This window comes from Microcaecilia unicolor, chromosome 6 (assembly GCF_901765095.1).
Source record: "Microcaecilia unicolor chromosome 6, aMicUni1.1, whole genome shotgun sequence".
Classification (NCBI taxonomy): domain Eukaryota; kingdom Metazoa; phylum Chordata; class Amphibia; order Gymnophiona; family Siphonopidae; genus Microcaecilia; species Microcaecilia unicolor.
In genome coordinates this window covers 109,854,899-109,877,154 of record NC_044036.1, presented here as the reverse complement: position 1 = coordinate 109,877,154, position 22,256 = coordinate 109,854,899, and positions in this window count along the sequence as shown.

Genomic DNA, 22,256 nt, shown 5'->3' with positions numbered 1-22,256 from the left:
CAGCAGAGGTGGCCAGAAAGATAGGTGGCTCTGACAGAGTCCCCTGCCATCTCTCAACCAGCTGTAGGATATATAGGCATGAGGACATACACCCACATCCCTGACAAAAACAGTAACAATGCCTATCCTTGCAATAGTGCAATGTCATGCTACCTATCAGCCAGTACCTGCCCACATAGGGCCCTCAAGGAGGGCCAGAACTCATCCTGCTTGCCCATAGACCTCCCAGGGGACAAACAACTTTAATATAATTGCCTCCAAGGTTCCCTGTTGTTTCATCTTGTTGGTGCCACACCTCAGTCATGTCCCCCAGATAACAACTGACCCCATATTTTCATGTGCCTGCCTGCTTCCTGATAGTCAGCCATGTAGGATTTATTGATCTCAGTTGCAAACCTTTTAAACACAGGGTACCCTCCAGCTTCCAATCAGGCCACCCAGGACCAACCTGCCATGGACTTGCCTGCTCTGGAAATGACCACCCAGGATAATGCTGTCCAGGACGCCTGCCCCAGATATGCCTGCCCAGAAGATACCTGCACAGGATTAGGCTGCTCAGGACTAAGCTGCCCTCGTGAGAGTGTTGTAGGAAGTGGTTATGGACCCTGGGCCCTGGGAGATGCCACTCACCCCATAACAGGCCCATACCCCACAACATGTGGAGGCAGAGGAGGGTGAGGAATCCTGGAGAGGGAAGAAGGGTTGCTAAAACAATCCCCCCCATAGCAAATATGCTTTAGAGAACAGCTGCTATGGGCTGCTCTAAACCCACTACCATACTGCTGGTGGACCCACTGAAACAGACACCCTAGTCCAGTTCCTCCTGCAAGTCTCAGCCATGTACAGAGACTTGCATCAGGAGCTGGTAACCCAATGACAAATACTGGGCCATCTTGTGGCTAAGCTCAGGATGCTCTGTGAGGAGTGGTAAAAACCTCAATGAGGCCAATGGAACAGTAACACTGTATATAATTTATAGTGTTTTATTGTTACAAATATAATGTTTCTAGTTTTTGTCATACAAAGGTCTGTGTCTCCACTCTATTAAAAAATGTGTTCATTTCCTGATATGCAAAGCTGGGAAATCCCTGGGAAAGGGAGACTGCAGAACCGGAGGGAGGGGGGGGGGGGGTGACAGACAGGGAGAGGTATTGTATATTCCTTCCTATGCTAGGCCTGTTATATGACAAAAGCCTTCACATGGCTCTGTCTGGTTCTCATAAGTTAGTCTAATAAGTTAGCATCTTTGTAACATACAGTGCTTTCTCAGGAACTGAGGAATGACACTTCAAGGATGCTCATCTGGCTGCAGCTAATACCATGCCTTTCATATAAGGTGGATATAACCTTGGGAGGTGGTGAGAGACTGAGGATACAGTGAGCCTAAGATGTCCACAATGTTTCAGTTTTGGGGAGAGAGGACACAAGGGGATTGTACTATGTATTAGTTTGCTCTGTGACTACCAGCACTTTATGCGCACGTCGTACTGATAAGTAATTAGCCAATGGCCACAAAGTGTGCATGTGCACACACATCAGGAGAGATTGGTATAATATAGGAAAATCCATATATGGCACAGGCTAGTTTCTGATTTTTAGTTTAGGAGAAATCACATGATTTAGGAGAAATGAAACTTACAACAGTATATATGTGATGGCTGGGAAAGTGTTAGCTGAGCAGACTTTGTTATTCAGTGTTTGTGTCTGGCTTTGTTGTATGACAACTTGCTCCAGAGAGAACGATTATTTTGTATTTGGCATAGTGATATACCAATAAAGATTTTTACTGGTTGCGCCTATATCTAAGTCTAATTGTCTCTCTTATTTTCAGTCCATTGGGCTGAAGTGCCTCCCCTCCCAGGGGACAAGGGACAGGGATTTTTACACAGTATCCAAAGGACCCTCACTATCCATAGTAAGAGCAGCTCTCCCTGAATGTCAAGTACTCTACCAGATGCTAAAAAGAGGGATCTAATTGACCCTGAAGCAGAAGGCCCTGTGGAACTTGAACCTGGCCACCCAGGATCCCAGGTCACACCCCAAATCATCACGCTACGTCTCCAGTAGGCACAAATTAGGTAACAGGAAATGTCTTAGGGCCTCCACAGGTTGTGATTACAGATGGACTGAGGTTGCCCATTCAACACGACACAAATGCAAGGTCTATAGAAGCTGCTACCTAGCTCCCTGAAGCGGGAGGCAACCACACATGACTGCAGACTACCTTTTTACTCCCTTCTCCTAGATTATGGCTGTAGGGCATTTTGGAGAGGGGCTGTTCCCCAGCTGAATCATGAGGTCAGATATTGCTCTGCAAGGTCCTGGGGGCAGGCCAGCCCTTCAATTAGTGAGGAGATGGCCAAGACAACTGTCTGAGAAATTTGTGCAGGGAATGTTACTGGTCCATACACATGTATCTTAGTCAGATTCCTGGACCTACTCCTTACCAGCATGCCCCCAGGACCTGGCAAGGCAATATCTAGACTCTTGAGTCAGCTCAGGAAGGGCCTTACTCCCAGATGCCATACAGCCATGATCTCAGCCAATGTCCCTCCAGGGATTAGGGGAAGGGCTTTGTCACGTCTGTGGCCGTGACCACCCTCAGCCTTACCTTCTTTCTGGGGGTCAGCAGCTCTGCTGGCTTCTGTCTGTGTTTGTGTTAGTCTTGTCTCTGTCCTGGTGTGCTGGCTGCTTCCAGCATGAACCTGATTGCTTCACTAGACCTCACCTGTGTGGGCTATGCCTCTTTAGGGACCCAGCATCTAAGATGGCTGCCACCGGCTCTGTGCCAGCTTCCAAGATGGCTCCTGCTTGTCTTTCCTGTGGGCTCACTTCCTATACGTGTCAAGCCTCTCTTTGGGGTCAGTGTACTTCCTGCTTCTGCCCTGCTGCTGGTGACTCATCAGTGAGAGCCTTCATAAGGAGGTGCTGTGCTTGCAGTCAGGGCCTTTGCAGAAGTGTTATGCTCTTAGGCCAGGTCAGGTTAGTCAGTGTCTGCTGCACTACTGCTTAGCCTCTCTCTGGGTTCCAGCCCAGTTTCTTTCTGTGTCTGTGTCTCTCTTGTCCTTCGGTGGGGGGTCTTCCCTTCCACTGTCTGTCTGTGGACTGCGGGTCCTTCCTGGCTTACCCTGTGTTTGGGGTGAAGCCTCTGTTCCTGGCTTACCCTGTGTTTGGGGTGAAGCCTCTGCTCCAGGCTTACCCTGTGTTGGGGTGAAGCCTCTGTTCCTGGCTTACCCTGGGTTGGGGTGAAGCCTTTGTCCGGGTTTGTTCTCTGTCTGTTTGCAAAGCCTCAGCCTTTGTGGGTTCCCCAGTCAGTGTGTGGAACGGCTGTGGCTTCAGACCCTTGGCCTGTTCTTCCTGGTTACTCTGTTTGCTGTGCTGCCTGCCCAAGACCCCTTGGCCTGTTATTCCTGGTTTGCTCTCTTTACCCTGAACCCTGCCTTGCCTAGCCTGTGTGCCTACCCTGCTTGTATATCTTGAGGATATATCCTGAATCCTGTATCTGTCTGGCTAGTGTGTTTTCCTGGGTGATTATTCCTGTATCCTGTCTCCTCCTAGCTAGAGGCTTACCCTGTGGGTATTCCAGGATCCCCGTTTAATCTAGTGTGTTGCTGCCCTAGTCCTTGCTCCTGCTAGCTTCTGTACGCCTTGTGTTCCTTGGTCTGTCTTCTGGGTCTTGCTAGTGGCTGTGCAGCAGCACACTGTCTGAGTCTAGTTCCGTGCCCTGTCGCCCTCGTGTATCCCAGACCCAGGGTGGGTCCTCTGGATCTTCAGTTCCTGCCTTATCCTGCAAGTCCTGCCGGCCGCCTGCACTTTCGGAGCTCAACTCCGGAGGAACGGTGGCTAGGTGCAGGTGAAGCTGTTCCTGTCTCATCTGTTCTAGTTGCCTGCCTTGTACTACTCCAGTCCAGAGTTCCAGTACTGTGTTTCCAGTCCCGAGGTGGTCTTGCCTGCCGCTGCCGCTCCTCGGCAGTGGCCCAAGGGCTCACGAACTTCAGTCCTGCCTCGAGGACCTGACAGAATGCCAAGGCCCTCGAGAATGCAACAGAATGCAAAGGCCATGACTCCGGCAAGATCATCGGTCCAGGTGGGTTGCCTGCCCATGACTTCGTTCCCTATGGACAATCCGGGTTCCGACCCCGGTGTAGCTCCTGATTCCAGTTCAGATCCCAGTTCCGACCTGATTTTTTCTTTGGATTCGTTAATGACCCTCCAGGATTACCGGGTACAACTTTTGTCTGATCCAGCCCTGAAAGATACTCTTGAGGCAGCAGTGGAGAAAGAGCGCGTTTCTGGACGAGGGTTTTTTGAAGACCCAGTTTCTGCTATGGATCCCTCTACGAAGCTTTTTCTTTACCGCTTCCAACTTCTCTCGGATCCAGCTCTGCAGAATACTCCTGAGGCCCATGCGGCAAGCAGGTGGATGAGTGGTCCCAGTCCAGCTCCGGGTCAGAGCTCCAGTTCTAGTCCAGCTCTTGAGGCTAAGGCCGAAAGAAGGCGCTGTGGGATTTCTCCGCTCAGGGCTCCTCAGCAGTCTCGGAGGTCAGGCCGAGTGAGACGTCGGACGAAGCCTCTGATTCCAGTCCAAGTAGTGCCGCCACCTTGGTGCCTGAGTCCAGTCCAGGGGGTGCTTTATACTGAGTCCCCGCTTCCAGTTCAAGTAACGCTTCCACTTAAGCCTCCGAGTCCAGTCCGAGGGAAGCTTTCGATTGAGCCTCTGATTCCTGCTCGAGTGGCGCTCCGGGCCGAGCCTCCAGTCCTCATTCAAGTGGCACGCCCTTTGAAACCCCTGAGTCCAGTCCGAGGGGGTGCTTCTGACGGAGTCTCCGAGGCCTATGCAAGTGGCACTCCGGGTCGAGCCTCCGGTTCTTGTCCAAGTGTCCCGTCCAGTCAAGCCACTGAGTCCAGTTCGAGGGGGGCTTCTAACCAAGCCTCCGGTGCCAGTCAGAAGGGTGGTTCGGGTGGAGCCTCCGCTTCCAGTCCAGAGGGCACCTCCAATCAAGCTCCTACGGCCAGTTCGAGTGGCGCTTCAGATCGAGCCTCAGATTCCTGTCCAAAGGGTGTTTGCTGCCAAGCCTCAGTTAAAGTTCTGTCCCTGCCAGGAGGCAGAGGGTGCCTCGAGTTCCTGTTCCAGTCAAGACTCTGATTCCAGTCCGGGTCCCAGTCCCGGTTCAGCTCCTGTTCAGAGTTCCAGTTCCAGCCAAGATGCGGAGTTTGCTCTGAGTTCCAGTGCTAGCCAAGATGCTGAGTCCATTCCCAGTTCCAGGATCAGCCAAGATGCTGAGTCTGTTCCAAGTTCCAGTTCCAGCCAAGATGCTGAGTCCATTCCAAGTTCCAGTTCCAGTCAAGATGCTGAGGCTGTGCTGAGTCCCAGTTCCAGTCAAGCTCCTGACGCCAGCCCGGGTCCCAGCCCCGGTTTGATTTTTGACTCCAGTCCGGGTCCCAGTCCCGGTTTGCTTCCTGAGTTCCGTCTGGGTTCCCTCAGAGAAGGGTTCCTCTTGAACTTTGTTCCTCTTGCTGCATCCAAGTTCCTGAGTTGGTCCAGCAGTGAGTCGAAGGAGCCTCCTGTTTACAAGCTCCGTTCCTGCCTGCCAGTGCTGGACTTCTTTGTTGCTTCCAGTCCAGTGATCCATGTCTGGGTTTTGAAACCCATCAGGAGGTTTCACCACAGTTACCCCTGGACACCTGAACCCCCCATGGAGACCGGGCGGGAGGTCTTGAGGAGGAGGTACTGTCACGTCTGTGGCCATGACCACCCTCAGCCTTACCTTCTTTCTGGGGGTCAGCAGCTCTGCTGGCTTCTGTCTGTGTTTGTGTTAGTCTTGTCTCTGTCCTGGTGTGCTGGCTGCTTCCAGCATGAACCTGATTGCTTCACTAGACCTCACCTGTGTGGGCTATGCCTCTTTAGGGACCCAGCATCTAAGATGGCTGCCACCGGCTCTGTGCCAGCTTCCAAGATGGCTCCTGCTTGTCTTTCCTGTGGGCTCACTTCCTATGTGTGTCAAGCCTCTCTTTGGGGTCAGTGTACTTCCTGCTTCTGCCCTGCTGCTGGTGACTCATCAGTGAGAGCCTTCATAAGGAGGTGCTGTGCTTGCAGTCAGGGCCTTTGCAGAAGTGTTATGCTCTTAGGCCAGGTCAGGTTAGTAAGTGTCTGCTGCACTACTGCTTAGCCTCTCTCTGAATTCCAGCCCAGTTTCTTTCTGTGTCTGTGTCTCTGTTGTCCTTCGGTGGGGGGGTCTTCCCTGCCACTGTCTGTCTGTGGACTGCGGGTCCTTCCTGGCTTACCCTGTGTTTGGGGTGCAGCCTCTGTTCCTGGCTTACCCTGTGTTTGGGGTGAAGCCTCTGCTCCAGGCTTACCCTGTGTTGGGGTGAAGCCTCTGTTCTTGGCTTACCCTGGGTTGGGGTGAAGCCTTTGTCCGGGTTTGTTCTCTGTCTGTTTGCGAAGCCTCAGCCTTTGTGGGTTCCCCAGTCAGTGTGTGGAACGGCTGTAGCTTCAGACCCTTGGCCTGTTCTTCCTGGTTACTCTGTTTGCTGTGCTGCCTGCCCAAGACCCTTGGCCTGTTATTGCTGGCTTGCTCTCTTTACCCTGAACCCTGCCTTGCCTAGCCTGTGTGCCTACCCTGCTTGTATATCCTGAGGGTATATCCTGAATCCTGTATCTGTCTGGCTAGTGTGTTTTCCTGGGTGATTATTCCTGTATCCTGTCTCCTCCTAGCTAGAGGGTTTACCCTGTGGGTATTCCCAGATCCCCGTTTAATCTAGTGTGTTGCTGCCCTATTCCTTGCTCCTGCTAGCTTCTGTACGCCTTGTGTTCCTTGGTCTGTCTTCTGGGTCTTGCTAGTGGCTGTGCAGCAGCACACTGTCTGAGTCTAGTTCCGTACCCTGTCGCCCTCATGTATCCCAGACCCAGGGTGGGTCCTCTGGATCTTCAGTTCCTGCCTTATCCTGCAAGTCCTGCCGGCCGCCTGCACTTTCGGAGCTCAACTCCGGAGGAACAGTGGCTAGGTGCAGGTGAAGCTGTTCCTGTCTCATCTGTTCTAGTTGCCTGCCTTGTACTACTCCAGTCCAGAGTTCCAGTACTGCTCTTCTGTGTTTCCAGTCCCGAGGTGGTCTTGCCTGCCGCTGCCGCTCCTCAGCAGTGGCCCAAGGGCTCACGAACTCCAGTCCTGCCTCGAGGACCTGACAGAATGCCAAGGCCCTTGAGAACGCAACAGGCTTGAAGGTGAAATGACCAAGGATTTTATCCCCTTTTGTAGCTACATTTACCTGGGCATAAGAATAAAAAGCAGATCAAAGAAACAGCATTGTGGGGAACAGTATGGGACAGACTAGCCACCTACATCACAGTTGCACTCTGTAGCCATCTGTCCTCTGGAGGTTCACAATCTGGCCATTGTCTTATACCAATGATGCCACCAGATATCTAGTCTGAGGGAAAGCTGGGGTTGATGGGGCAGTGTGGTCTTTGATATAAGCATTGATGAAAACCTGTCATGTTGGTCTCCCAGTCCAGCTCCATGCTGGATACTGGAACCAAGTTTCCATCACAGGTGTCCCTTGGCAAGGATCCTGTGTAGGCATTGGCACTGCTGACTCCAGATAGGGGGGGTCACATGTACTGATGTTGGCCATAATTTACATACTCTAATCATTTTCCTAACAGCTTGCAGCAGGAGACCAGCCCCATAAACCCCTTTTCACCCTGCAGCTCCACACCCTTTTGGTACATTGCATAGAGCTCCTCAGATTGCACTGCCTATGCACACCCGCTGGTTGCTACTAGGTGGGTACTAGCCACCCATCTAGTACCAACCAGCGGGTGTGCATAGGCTGTGCTTAGACTATACTTTGCTCTCTGATCTGTATGCTTCCTTGCCCACAATCAACATGGCTAAGTGCATTGGAAGATACACAAACAGCTGTTTTATGTCTACATATTAACATATTCATAGTATCGGTTGACAATGGAAACTATACACAACTATGAGGGATATATACATAAAGAGAGAAAGGAACTCTTATACACATGTCTGTTGTCTCACAATAGTGACCAGTGGGGTAGTAAACAGCAGGCGTACTTGGCCATAGCAGAGGCTAGAGTTTACTTTGTGTTCAGCAGGCCAGAAGGCAGGAGAATAGTGTAGGCACCAGCTAGGAGCTGTCTGCAGGGGAGAAAGAGCAGGAGCTGTTACTGGAGGAACATACACACCCTCCCTGTGGAATTTTCAGATGGTCCTGCAAAGGGTGAGGGGTCCCACCTCAGGGTCTACTGAACATGAAAGGAAGGGCAGGGATAAGGTTAAAAGATTCAGGAAGGGCAGGATTAAAGTTAAAAGATTCAGGAATTCTGAGGATTGTGGGGGTGAAATAACTTTTTAGTGAATTACAATACATAAATAAAATAGTTCCCCTCAACCCTGGGAATGGGTGGGCACATGGGCAAAACTTAATTGGGTTTATTACACAAATGGAGATATTAAGGACTGGCAATAAACAATAGGAGCCAGCTGAAGAGAGGTGAAGTGCAAGGCTGGAGAGAAGCCACCAGATGTGGATCTCATGAACCTGAAGCCTGTGGAGAACATGGTGCACAGACATTCCCAGGGCATCCTCTCTCCCCCCCCCCCCCCCCCCCCTCTGATCAGGCAGGCAGCCACAATTGGGTGTCTCCATGACATTCACAGTTGCACATAATCCCACACTCCCATAGTGTCAGTAGTAAAACAATAAATAGATAAATAGCATTAAGGCAGTTTGTATCACAGTCCACTGCTGTACCTTGTGTTCCTGCTGATCAGTGTCTGTGTTTTATTTTGTCCACCAGCCAGGTCTTGCAAAAAGCAAGGAGTCCATTGTTAGCAGAAACATATGGCAAACCAGTTCTCAGGTCAGCTCCCTACTAGAAGGGGAAGGTTTGGATCAGAGGTCTCTGCTTACCTGCAGTGATAAAAGGGGATTCTCACTGGTTCATGACTTCCAGAGTTCAGCTGCCTGATGCTGCACAGATGAAATGGAGAGCAAATGACGTGGTTTCCCAGGTGTGGAAGATTACAGGCAGATGAGATGCCACCTCCCCCACAGCAACATTAAGGCAACGTTGAGAGTCAAAAATGTCATCTAAATCACATGATTTAGACATCATTCTTCCCAGAATATTTTCATGTGTGGGTCATAGTAATAAAAAAAACACGTCCATCTCACAAATGTTTAAGTGGCCACAGCTGAAATTTCTACAGTGCCCTATAAAAATGTGCTTCTCAGGAGTTTCAGCCCTCCACACCCTACAATTGCTATGGCACCCAAAAAGAAGGACCCGAGCAGGAAGTGCAATTTCAACTATGCAGAGATTGAGCTTCTTGTCAAGGAGATCATGGCACATCATGCCAAGGGGCGAACAATATTCACTTATACCAAGGGAAAAGAATGGGTCACAATATGCCACCAACTTAATGTGGTCTACCACTGCAAATAGGGAGGTGGAGGCCTGCAGGAAGAATTAGAAGCAGCTGATGAGGTTAGTGAGGCACAAGGCTGGGGCCAACCTGCCATGTGTGGATACCATGAACCTCATCCCTATGGAGTTCATAGTACACAGGCTCCTTCCTCAGGAGGACATCCATGGCCTGGGAAGACAGGACACCTCAGCACAAGTTAGGGACTCAGGAAAGTTTGGGAGAACAAAACTGTACTGGCTGTTCTCTTTGTTGCACCTTCTCTTCCTCAAGCAGGGACAGTGTGGAGAGCCTCATTGATAACACTCCCATACGTAGTACAGGTTCTAAGGTGGGTGGGGGAGGGAGTAAGAAGGCAAACAGAGTACATGCTGAAAGGCTGGCTATTAGGGGCCATGTCCCAACAATTCAACAGGGGATACTGGTTAGTGGGCAGGTCTGGGACCACTCAGCTTGTCGGGTAAAGGCCCCCTTTATTTGTCATGTTTAGGCGCCTTCTTACCTCCCCCCTTCACCTAGGCCCATCACCAAGCAATGTCTATTCCTGCTTTCTGTACTTCTATGTTTCTCTCATTGTGCTGTCCACACTATTTCCACAATCCTTCCCTCTGTACTCACCCTGGCCTCTGAGGTCACCATACCCCTTGGCTCATGCAGTGTTGGAGGTAGAGGCATACATTTTTATGTTGCCTGATAATGCCATTTCTTATTGGCTGTGCTCTAGAAATGCATATGGAAGAATGTGTTCAAGAAGGCTACAGCATACTGCCAGGTTAAAGCTGCAGGAGACTGCCAGGTTATTTCCCCAATGCAGGTTAGGACCCGGAATCCAATGGAGAGCCTGGAACCAGCAGCCAGCAGGAAGTATGCAGACACATCAAGAGGAGTAGGATGAATTGGTGACAGCTGAGGGCTCACAGGAGGGCATCTTGGGAGAGGAAGTGCTTGCAGCAGACACCAGTCAGGAGCCACCTGCAAGGGATGAAGAGTAATAACAATTAGTAGTGGACCCCCCCACCCCCCACCCCGCTGCAGCATTTGCAGATGGCCCAATAGAAGCAAAGGAGACTGATAAGGAGCCACAACCGGCCCATAGGGGATCCTACTGCCAGAGGTAACAGGTGCTGTGGCTGGCCAAAATACTACTGATGTAGAATTTGTAGTTGATGGACTACCAGCAGCAGAAGCTACAGCTGCTGTCTGAGGGGCTCCAAGTCCAACAGGAAAGTGTGCAGCTGCTGTGGATCATGCAGTAGGAGAGCCAGAAGGCAGCCCAGAATATCTGGCATCAGCTTTTAGGGATACACTGAGATCTCCAGGCGGCCTTTGTAAACACACTGCCCACACAGCAGGTGCCTGAGTCTCTAACTGGAACCAATGATGCCACCAGTCCTGCAGCTACACCCTCCACACTAGCTGCAATTGCCATCAGTGACCACACCATTCAGTCAAGTTTCACAGCACCCTCCTCAGCTGCAGACAACTGCCATCCAGACATTCAAAGAAGTGAGCCACAGCACCCCAGGCCAGTGGGTCAACCATGAGGCTAGGTCCCTCAGGGGCAGCGCACACACTCCCTTGCTGTGTACTGGGCCAAGCAGCAGATCAGCCACCTGGACAATCAGGTGGTCAGATTTCCAGGGTGCAGCAGAGGCAGGATGGACTGAGGATAGTGGGAGCCCCACAGGGGAGGTCTCTGACACTCTTTCTGTTCCTGCAAGACCCAGGCCATCACCAACAGCTCAGATATTGGGTGGGAGAGGTGGTTTCCAGAGGGGATGGGGAGGGACAGGATGAGGTAGGGCTGTGAGTCAATTCATTGTCATGTTGTGGAGGGGTAGGGGGTTGTATGCTGTGGAGAGGATAGGGTATCTGAGCAGGGGGGTTGTGTGCTGGGAGAGAGGGTGTGTATGTGTGCAGGTGGAGGGGGTTGTGTGCTAGGGGAGAAGGGTTGTTGTTTGTGGGAGAATGTTACAGAAGTGCTGCACATACACTCAACTTTACTGAATGAGTCCTTGTCTGGAGCAGACTTCAAACTGGTGTGCTACCTCATCAGCTCTGTGGGTAGAGGGGCTTTTCATCCTATGTATCTGGCAGCGCCTGCTGCTGTGGTTGCTGCCCCTCCTCTGGCAGGGCCTAAAGCCAGGTTGTACAACATGCAGCAGGCAATGAAAAGTTTGGCAAACTTTTCAGGACTGTAGAGGAGCTCCACTTGGGAACTGTCTAGACATTTGAAGCAATTCTTGAGCTGGCCAAAGTTCTGTTCTATGATGGTGTGGGTGGTCTTAAAGCCTCTTGTTGTACTCCTCCGCTTCTTTTTGGGGGGTGGACTATGGTAGTGATGAGCCAGGTTTGCTCATGACTCCTATAGTTATGAGCAAACCTGGCTCACACTGGATGAGTGCCTGGATAGGGCCCAGCATTAAATATCTGGGTCTAACTTAACCTGCAGTGGTTAGCGTTTAAAAACACACTGACTGACGCCAAATGAATTCTGACCGGACTGTATTCAGCAGTGATTCAATTTTATTATTATCACTGTTATTATTGTCATTAAAGCAGTAGAAACTTTAAAAATCATGTTGGCAGTATGAAGGATATTCTTGAAAGTTCAGAAAATCTCTATTATAATATAATTCATAATTTCCTTGAAAAAAGTGTCCAATGCACAGTAAAAAGGAATACATTAAAATCATAAAGAAAGAGACACATTAAGCACAAAAATTATGTGATCTATGCCTTCGAAATGTCAGACTAGCCCATATGTTTCTGAGCTACTGTGTTTATAATTATAAATGTGCAGTGACTTAATTGCAAAATCTTCGATATCATAATGAACTTTACAATTTGAAGCAATGATGTGATAGATGTAGATGAGGCATCATTCAGTTATTCCTTTTATCTTTGTCTATTGAACCACTCGATAAAAATTTGTCCCAGAGGCCCTGCCCTACATAGTTTTGGTTCTTTTAAAAAGCAGAGGCCATTCCATAAAGAAAATTAGAAAGGGCCTGTAAGTAGCAGGCACAAGAGCCTTATGTGACTCTACTACCAAATGTCTCTCAGATTATGTTTATTATTTAACAACAAAGATGAATTCTGATAAAATCTGAAATATACAAGAGTGACAACTGACTAAAACAGGTGAAGATTTGATTATAGAAATTGATTTTGTAACAAGAAGGGATTCAGTTTTTTTAATGTTTGCTACACGAATGCAGTTGAAAGAGTTTTGTTGTGAAGAAAATGTCTCTGTTTTATATGAAAAGATACTTTTGATAGCAGCTTGATTGCTCAATGAAGGGCACTGGAAGAAGAAAGTGCTTTAGACAAAATGGTAAAATGCATCCCTTGTTGCCTTTCTCATGCTAGGTAAGCATTTGCAAACAGAAACATTTATTCAAGAAATACTGAACAAGTCCTAGCAAAACAAAAATTCTGTTTAATGATTTTTTTTTCGGGGAGGGGGTCCTAGAAAAGCAGTTAAGGGCCCTTTTACTAAGCTGTGTTAGTGCTTACTGCAGGTTAACGTGCAGTACCGTAGGGCGCGCTCAGGTGTCCAATGTTAGTTTCTGCATATGTGTGGGCTACTCACGCTGGGGGGGAGGGCATGTTTGGGGGCAGAGAGTGGGTATGGCTGTGCTAATTGGGTAGTGCATGGACATTGCTGCACACTGATTAGCACAGGATTAGCATGTGAGCCCTTACTGCCTACAAACTAGGTGGTGGTAAGTTCTCATGCGGTAATGGCCAAGAACTAACGGGAAAATTACTGTGTGACTATTATTACAGAAATACTGATTGGCTTGTTAAGCCAATTAAGTTATGTGCATTTAACAAGTAATTATCAGGGGCATTTTCAAAAGAGAAGGGCGCCCAACTTCCGACACAAATCGGGGGATGGGCGTCCTTCTCTCAGGGTCGCCCAAATCTGCATAATCGAAAGCCGATTTTGGGCATCCTCAACTGCTGCTTCCCATTGCGGGGACGACCAAAGTTCACGGGGGCGTGTCAGCACCATAGCGAAGGCGTAACTGGGGCGTGATTAAGAGATGGGCGTCCTCGGCCGATAATGAAAGTAAGAAGGGCATCCCTGACGAGCATTTGGTTGACTTTACTTGGTCCATTTTTTTCACGACCAAGCCTCAAAAAGGTGCCCGAACTGACCATATGACCACCGGAGGGAATTGGGGATGACCTCCCCTTACTCCCCCAGTGACCAACCCCCTCCCACCCTAAAAAATATTTTTTTTTGCCAGCCTCTATGCTAGCCTCAAATGTCATACCCATCTCCATGACAGCAGTATCCAGGTCCCTGGAGCAGTTTTAGTGGGTGCAGTGCAATTCAGCCAGGCGGACCCAGGCCTATCCCCCCCTACCTGTTATACTTGTGCTGGTAAATGTGAGCACTTCAAAACCCTCCCGAAACCCACTTTACCCATATATAGGTGCACCCCTTCACCTGTAAGGGCTATGGTAGTGTTGTACAGTTGTGGAGAGTGGGGTTTAGGGGGGTTTGGGGGGGCTCAGTACCGAAGGTAAGGGAGCTATGCACCTGGGAGCAATTTGTGAAGTCCACTGCAGTGCCCCCTAGGGTGCCCAGTTGGTGTCCTGGCATGTAAGGGGGACCAGTGCACTACGAATGCTGGCTCCTCCCACAAACAAATGCCTTGGATTTGGTCGTTTTTGAGATGGACATCCTCGGTTTCCATTATCGCCGAAAACCGGGGACGACCATCTCTCTAAGGTTGACCATCTCAACATTTAGGTCGACCATCTCTAAGGTCGAACTAAATGTTGAGATTTGGGCATCCCCGACCCTGTTATCGAAACGAAAGATGGACGCCCATCTTGTTTCAATAATACGGGTTTCCCCGCCCCTTCAGTGGGACATCCTTAGAGATGGGCGCCCTTAGAGATGGTCGTCCCCATTCTATTATGCCCCTCCACGTGTACTAATTGGCAATAATTAGAATTCACGCACATAACCCCCTAAGCATATTCTGTAATGCACTGCTCCTAAATTTTAATGTGTGCAGGCAAAAAGGGGCATGTTTATGGGCAGGGAAATGGGTGTTTTATGACATTCCACAATTTACACGTACTATTATAGAATATGCCCCTCTGTTCCTAAATCTATGCACCGGGATTTATGCCACATTTTTGTTGGTGTAAATGGTTGCACGCAGTTTTAGGTGCTAGGATATCAACTACGTGTATTCTATATACTGCACCTAAATCTAGGCACTGCTTATATAATATACTAAGGCATAAATGTTTTCTACACTGATTTTTTAAATGAAATATATAGAATCTGGCCCTGAGCACGGTTCTATAAAGGAAACCCAGATTTTTGAGTCCTGTCTGGTGGGTTTCAAAATATTTCATCATTTTGACTTCAAAGGTCTTATGTTCTCGGATTGTCTTAAAATTTCATTTTAGTATTCTTACCATAAGATTATTGATTCAGTGTTCGGGTTTTGTGAAATGTTGTCGCTCAGAGGTGGCATCCTAGTTGCCATTGAAATGTTTAATATTGTATCTATGTAAATTGAGCCTCATGTTTAGCATCTGGCTTGTTTCTCCAATATAGCACCCTTCTTCATACTGTTTACATTGAATGACATATATACCACATTTGAGGATGATCATGTAAACAATCTCTTTATGCTGAATGTTTTTCCCATGTGAGTGACTGTAGGATCCTGTGAGATGTGTTTGCACAGTTTTCAGCTAGGCATATTATGTGTCATTCTTTTTGAGCTTGTATTGGGAGTTTGTTTTTTACTAATTTCTGTTTCAAATTAGGTGGCTGTCGGAAGGCCAGCACTGATGGGACTGGGAATATCTCTTTCAGTAATTTATCTTCCTGGAGTAATGGCTATAGATCTTTTATGAGTCTTCTCAATTTTCTAGCTCTGGATTCTCTCTGTGGTTTTCTTCTCTTTGAACTGCAGTAGGTTTTCTCTAGGTATTTTAATGGAATAAGCAATATTCTTGGAGTTTATTTTGAGGTTGCAGCTTTTTTGTAAAGGAATTAGTCAGGAATTTGAGGTGTTTATCTCTGTGTCTTGGGTTAGAGCAGATACAGTGGTATCATGTGGCTTGGCTGTGTATAATGGATTTTTTGTATGTGAAATGTGGAAGCTGGAGTTGTGGAGATAGTTGCATCTCTCTGTAGGTTTCCTGTATATCGATGTTTGTAAATAGCCATTGCTGATGAAAACTGTGGTGTCTAAGTTGACTTTTTTTGGGGAGTAGTCAATTTTCAATTTGATTATAGGATGGTATGTATTAAAGGAACTGTAAAATTGTTTGAGAGTCTCTTCTCCCTCGGTCCAAATCATGAAAATGTCATCAATATACTGGTAGTATTTTAAGGGTTTAGTTTGATATGTATTAAAAAACGTCTGTTCCAGTTCTGCCATGAAGAGGTTAGCATATTGGGGTGCCATTTTGGTGCTATGGTGCATCAGACAGGGCATATTGAGGTCTATGTAAATAGTTCAATAAAACCTATTAATCAGCCAGCCCTGTTCACAGCAGTCTTTTGAACTTTTCATGTGGGGAGAAGAGAGAAATTCCACCCATTAACACTTTTTTCCTCAGGTGGAGGCATCGAGTGCTAAGTACGTATAGGACTGACAGAGACTGTCTTAGGGAGACTCCAGCTAGGTTGGTCCCAGATCCATGAGTGCCCTTAAGGGGGCGTTACATATCTATCTATATTTATACATCCATATCTATTTACTTATCTACAAGGCATGACCAAAAGTTTGTCACAACTACCAATTTTGTTATTTATGACTGATATTTAACAACACAACATGAAACAAATCAGAATTTAAAGGTACAAATTGTCTATGTGTTATTTAGTATCTAAAGTCTTCTCTGCAGACATTTTCTGCTAGATATCAATATTTACAATAATGTCCTCTGTTTATAATAACTACCTGTATGCAATCTGGCATTGATCTGTTGTTATCTCCTGATTACACACAGCTTTGATCCAGTGTATAAGGTCTACTTTAAATGTTGGACTGTGTATGGCCACTTTCTGCTTCATCACAGTCCACATATTTTCAATAATGTTTCTGTCTGGGCTGTTGCCTGGCCAAGGTTCTATCAGTTCATGAGTCAGCCATGCCTTAATAGCTTTTTCTTCCATGGCATGGTGCACCATCCTGTTGAAAATGGGTTATATTGTGAATTAGCAAAATGTTTGACAGTTTCTTCTCCAAATATTCAAAGAAAGAGTTTCATTGATTGTGGTATTCTTCAGCATAATTCACAGCCCTGTTCGACAAGATCTTGATACTGCACCCCAAACCATAACCTTTGGTACATGTTTCACTGTAGGTATAACATACCTCGGGTTATGTCTCTGAGTTAAAGATCTCCATATTTGTAACTGTAGAACTGATGCCTTAGATTTTCATTTTGTTACACCTTGAAAACAAAATAATGTACATTCAGTTTGTTTCTTTAATGTAATAATTGTTTTTTTTACCCAACTCAGCATAAAATGTTAATGGATCTGATTCTTTGTTACAGTCAAATTAACCGAGCAACACTAATACAGTGCTCTAAGAGATCATTAAACTTATATTATGACTCATAGCTATGAACGCTGTCTATTCTTATACTGACAAAAAAACAAAAATTGATTATACTAAAAATTATACAAAAAATAATATTATAAGATGACATATACTTTTCATGCAGAAATGCAAAATCCAACATGTAATTATGAAAACTCCACCAGATTCTTACCTTCTAAGAAAGATTAGAAAGATTAAAAAAAGAAACATTTAACCCAAAACAAATAATAACTATAGCCCAAAGTAGCCTAAAACAATATTAGTAATCAAGAACCCAGTGTGGTACAGTTAAAAAATGCTTGGTCGCAAGCTTTTTGCCGTGACTCACTCTATCTATCTATCTATCTATCTATCTTTTTCTCTTTTATCTGAGGCAAACAAATCTCGTATTATTTCTATTCAGGAGTTCAAATATTTGTTTAATCAGTTTCCTGTGGTTCCAATTATTTACTTTGCCCCCCAAGGTTTATAAGACCCTTGTTCATCCGCTGGGGTGCCCCATTGTCTCTAGTCAGGGTTCTCTGTTTGAACCCCTGTCTCAATTTTTGGATTTTCAATTATGTCTGTGTTTACAATGGATAACATCTTATGTGAAAGTTTCTGGGCATCTGCTAAATTTGTTAGATCAATATGGGGTAAGTGACTATGATGATGTTGTGTTGGTGACATTAGATGTTACTGCTTTGTATACCAATGTTCCTCAGACTGCTGCTACTGAGATGCTTGGACACCTGTTGAACAATTTGTTATTATCAGATGGCATGGTAGCTTTGTTGAATGAGATGGTCAAGTTAGTCATATTTAATAATCAGTTTTTTTCATCCAATTAAGGGGGTGGCCATGGGGGCAACAGTAGCCCCCATGGTCACGTGTCTCTATATGGTTCAGTATGAGAAGACATTTGTGTAGCCCTCCCAATATTATTCGGAGGTGGTGGGGTGGCTGTGGTATATTGATGATATCCTTCTAATTTGGAAGGGGAATTTGGTTAGATTGCAGCAGGGACCCCACCATTGTTTGTTCATTACATAGGGGGGGTTCCACAGTGAACTTTTTGGACATTAATATTCAATGGATCAATGGTCAGTTTGTCACACAGTCGTACCACAAAGACACTGACCTTAATGCTATTTTACATTACTGTAGCCGCCATCCTCAAATTTTGAAGAATAGTATACATGGGAGTAGGTTCCTTTGGATACAGAGACTCTGTAATTTCCATCAGAATTTTCAGGAACAAACTCAAGCCATGATTACTCGTTTTGAACAGCAAGGTTACCCCCTCTAAGGTTATATGTAGGGCAGCTAAACAAGCCTATAATGTACAAAAGAAATGACTTTAGACAGCTAGTACCTCCAAAGAATGGTCAGCGCCTTACTTGTATATTACCCTATATACTCGTACCACTAGTCATTAGAAAACATTGGTCTATTTTGTGTATGCACACCCAGTTTCAATGTATGGCCATGTTTACATAAGCATGTGTTAGGAATTTGGGGGAGGTGCTATTTAAGTGTGAATTTAATGGCTCCACTTCCATTGATGGTCATGAAGGGGGGCATTATGCCTGTGGGCAATGTACGTATTGACAATATGTATTACAGGTTAGGGAGATCATTATACCACATTCTGAAGGTTGAGGTTTTAAATTGCATGCATGCATGGATTGTGAGTCAACTCAGTGTGTGTATGGTATTTGTTGTCCCTGTAGTTTGTGTTATATAGGGTAAATAATTCCTAAAATCAAATTTCAAATAGCTCAACATTTAAGCAATTTGTGTTTACAGTTTTTAGAAACCCCTTGGTGTATCATTGGATGGAATTAGGACATTCTGTTCACGACTTAAAATTTGTGGTCTTGAGTCAAGTGAATGGGACCAGGGGAGACAAGCGGGCTTATTTTCAAAAGTGATCACCGGCCATCTTCCAACATAAATCGGGAGATGGCCGGCGATCTCTCAAAAGCGGCAAACTCGATATAATCGAAAGCTGCTTTTTTGACACCATCACCACTTTCCCGTTGTTGAGCCGGTGAAAGTTCAAGGGGGTGTGTCAACGATGTAGCGAAGGTGGGACATTGGTGGGCATGGACGTGGCTACCAGATGGCCGGCTTTCGCGGATAATGGAAAAAAAGCAGCGATAATCAGTATTTCGCAAGTTTTACTTGGTGCTTTTATTTTCACAACCAAACCTCAAAGAGGTGCCCCAACTCACCAGATGACCCCCCCGAGGGAATGGGGGATAACCTCCCCGTACTCCCCCAGTGGTCACCAACCCCTCCCCCCACTAAAAAAAAAAAAAACTTTTTTGCCAGCCTGTATGCAAGCCTCAAATGTCATACCCAGCTCCCTGACAGCAGTATGCAGGTCCCTGGAACAGTTTTTGTTGGTTGCAGTGGACTTCAGGCAGGCGGACCCAGGCCCATCCTCCCCTACCTGTTACACTTGTGTTGGTAAGTGTTGAGCCCTCCAACCCCCCCCCCCCCAAAACCCACTGTACCCACATGTAGGTGACCCCCTTAATGCATAAGGACTATGGGAGTGGTGTAGAGTTGTGGGAAGTGGGTTTTGAGGGGATTTGGGGGGGCTCAGCACCCAAGGTAAGGGAGCTATGCACCTGGGAGGTATTTGTATATATTTTTTACGTTTTAGAAGTACCCCCCTAGGGTGTCCGGTTGGTGTCCTGGCATGTCAGGGGGACCAGTGCACTACAAATGCTGGCTCCTCCCACGACCAAATGCCTTGGATTTCGCCAGGTTTGAGATGGCCGGTATTTTTTTCCATTATCGCTGAAAAACAAAACCGGCCATCTCAAGCCGGGCGAACTCTGGCATTTGGCCGGCCAAACCGTATTATCGAAAGAAAAGATGGCCGGCCATCTTTTTCGATAATACGGTTCAGCCAGGTGTTTGCCGTGCCTCCAAAATAGATCACCGGCAATCTATTTCGCCGGCACCGTTCGATTATTCCCCTCAATGTTCCGCTATTACTATCTAGGAAAGAACAGCAATTCATTTTTAGCTGGAACACGGTCTCAACAAATAAGTTGATTGGTTGTGTATGTTGTTTGAAGTATTTGTTATTTAAAATGCTGGACATCTGGCAGGCTCCATATGCATGTGTGGGCATCTTTCAGTTGACCCGCTGTGTTGTGTGTAAGCCCAGTGTGGAATTTTCAACTGCCCGCTAGTCTATGAGACAATATAAGGTACAGTTTCAACAATATATTTGATAATTGTTTTGATTGTACGGGATGTGCATGAGGGATAGGGTATAGTGACTGTTATTTTGCATTTAGATATCCAACCATTGATGGCGCCTTGAGAAGCAAAACATGGACCTTGTTGGGTTCAGCAATTTCAGAGACGGACTCAAGTGTCAGCATTATTGTTATTGTCTTACAGTCAAATATAACATCGTGGCACCCAGCTGTGTACAACATTCTGAGGATTGCTACATCTTTGAAAGGGACTCTATTGAGTAATATATTGACTAAGGAGTACATTTTGGATATATAATGGTTGTACCACATCAATATGTGTGGAGTGATGTGGACTTCTCATGAACAATCATTGGAGGACTGTTGAGATAAGTACATCATCTCTCGCAATGACTTTTATTTATCCCACTAAGCAGAAGGGTTGCAGGCTGGATTTGGTATAATGTAAAGGGTATTTGGTGCTATATGTTTAGTGATACATTTTTATGAGGTGTGGATAACAGTACTACATATATGTGATTTTATATTTTCACAGGATTTTAATATAAATTTTGCAGTAATAAAGGTTTTACAATAAGTCATAGTTGTGGTAATAGATTGTGTAGAAAGATAGACATAGATATCAGTGACAACATTCACCCATTAGTTAAATAAAACATGGCACAACAGATCTGAAAACAAAATATTTTAGAATCTAAGATATGGAGCAAGTTATGAAAGTATTGAAAAGCTAATGGAGAGTCCTGCTAATTGTCATCAAAAGCGAATGGCAGCATGCTTAAATCTTTGAGAAAGTGCTTCTAAATTTTGTTACATAAAATGGAAAGAGATCAAAAGCACATCAGAAATCAGAGGCCGAGTGCATCAGTGAATACTAATTTATACTTTGATGCAAGACATTTTAGGGAAATATATTTCAAACACATTTTAAGACCTTCATGAGAAACATTCTGAGTAGTTAATTTATTCCTTTATGAACCTACTAGGGTAATTTTCAATGTAAAACAAGCCTGCTATGAATTGCATCTGCTGCTTAGAATAGCTTTTGCCCTTAAATATATTTTTATGCAAATTATTTGTTTAAAAAAGTCCATATGCATGTAATGAGGTATTTATCTAATATGCAATGCACTTTCTGTGGATCAAATGTTTTAAAGCACTAAATACCTGAATGCCTCTTCTAGCTGATTGAAGAAAACTGACCAGTAACAAGGAAAAAAGAAAATATCACAATATAGATTGTCCTAAGTCCACTATTAATTGTTGACCTTCTGTGGTTAATTGGAATCTATATCCATTGGTTTCCTGTGCTAGAATTCTTCATTAATATTTAACTATGGTTTTCCATATACCTATACTCCTGGTCACTTAGTGCTCCTTTTACTAAGCTGCGGCAAACAGTGGCTTTGATGTGACCTTATGTGGGCCTTTCCTGCACACTGAGGCCATTTTTCCGCAGCTCTAAAATGGCGAATTTTCTATTTTCATATTAACGACCATGTGCTAATGTTGCCATTAGCATGCAGCCATTTTTTAAAATGATCATACGAACACTCATTTAGTGTGCAGTAATGTAAGGGGTCCTTTTACTAAGCCATGTAAGCACCTATGTATGCCCAACACATGCCAATTCTGACTTACCTCCCAGCTACTGTGTGGCTCGGGTGGTGATTTCATTTTATTTTCTGGCACATGGGTGGTAATCGGCATTTGGACGTGCGTTGACCATTACTGCCTGGTTAACACCGCTAGCGTCAATGGCTGGCGGTAAGGTCTCTAACACAAAATGGATGCACGCCAATTTTGCTGCACATTCATTTTCTTCCCCCCCCCCCCCCCCCAAAAAAAAGGCATTTTTTACAGGTGCACTGAAAAAATAATCCTGTGTGCGGCCAAAACACATGCCTATACTACCACAGGCCATTTTTTAGCACACCTTAGTAAAAGGACCCCAAAATGCTCTGACTATTATAGGAGTACCC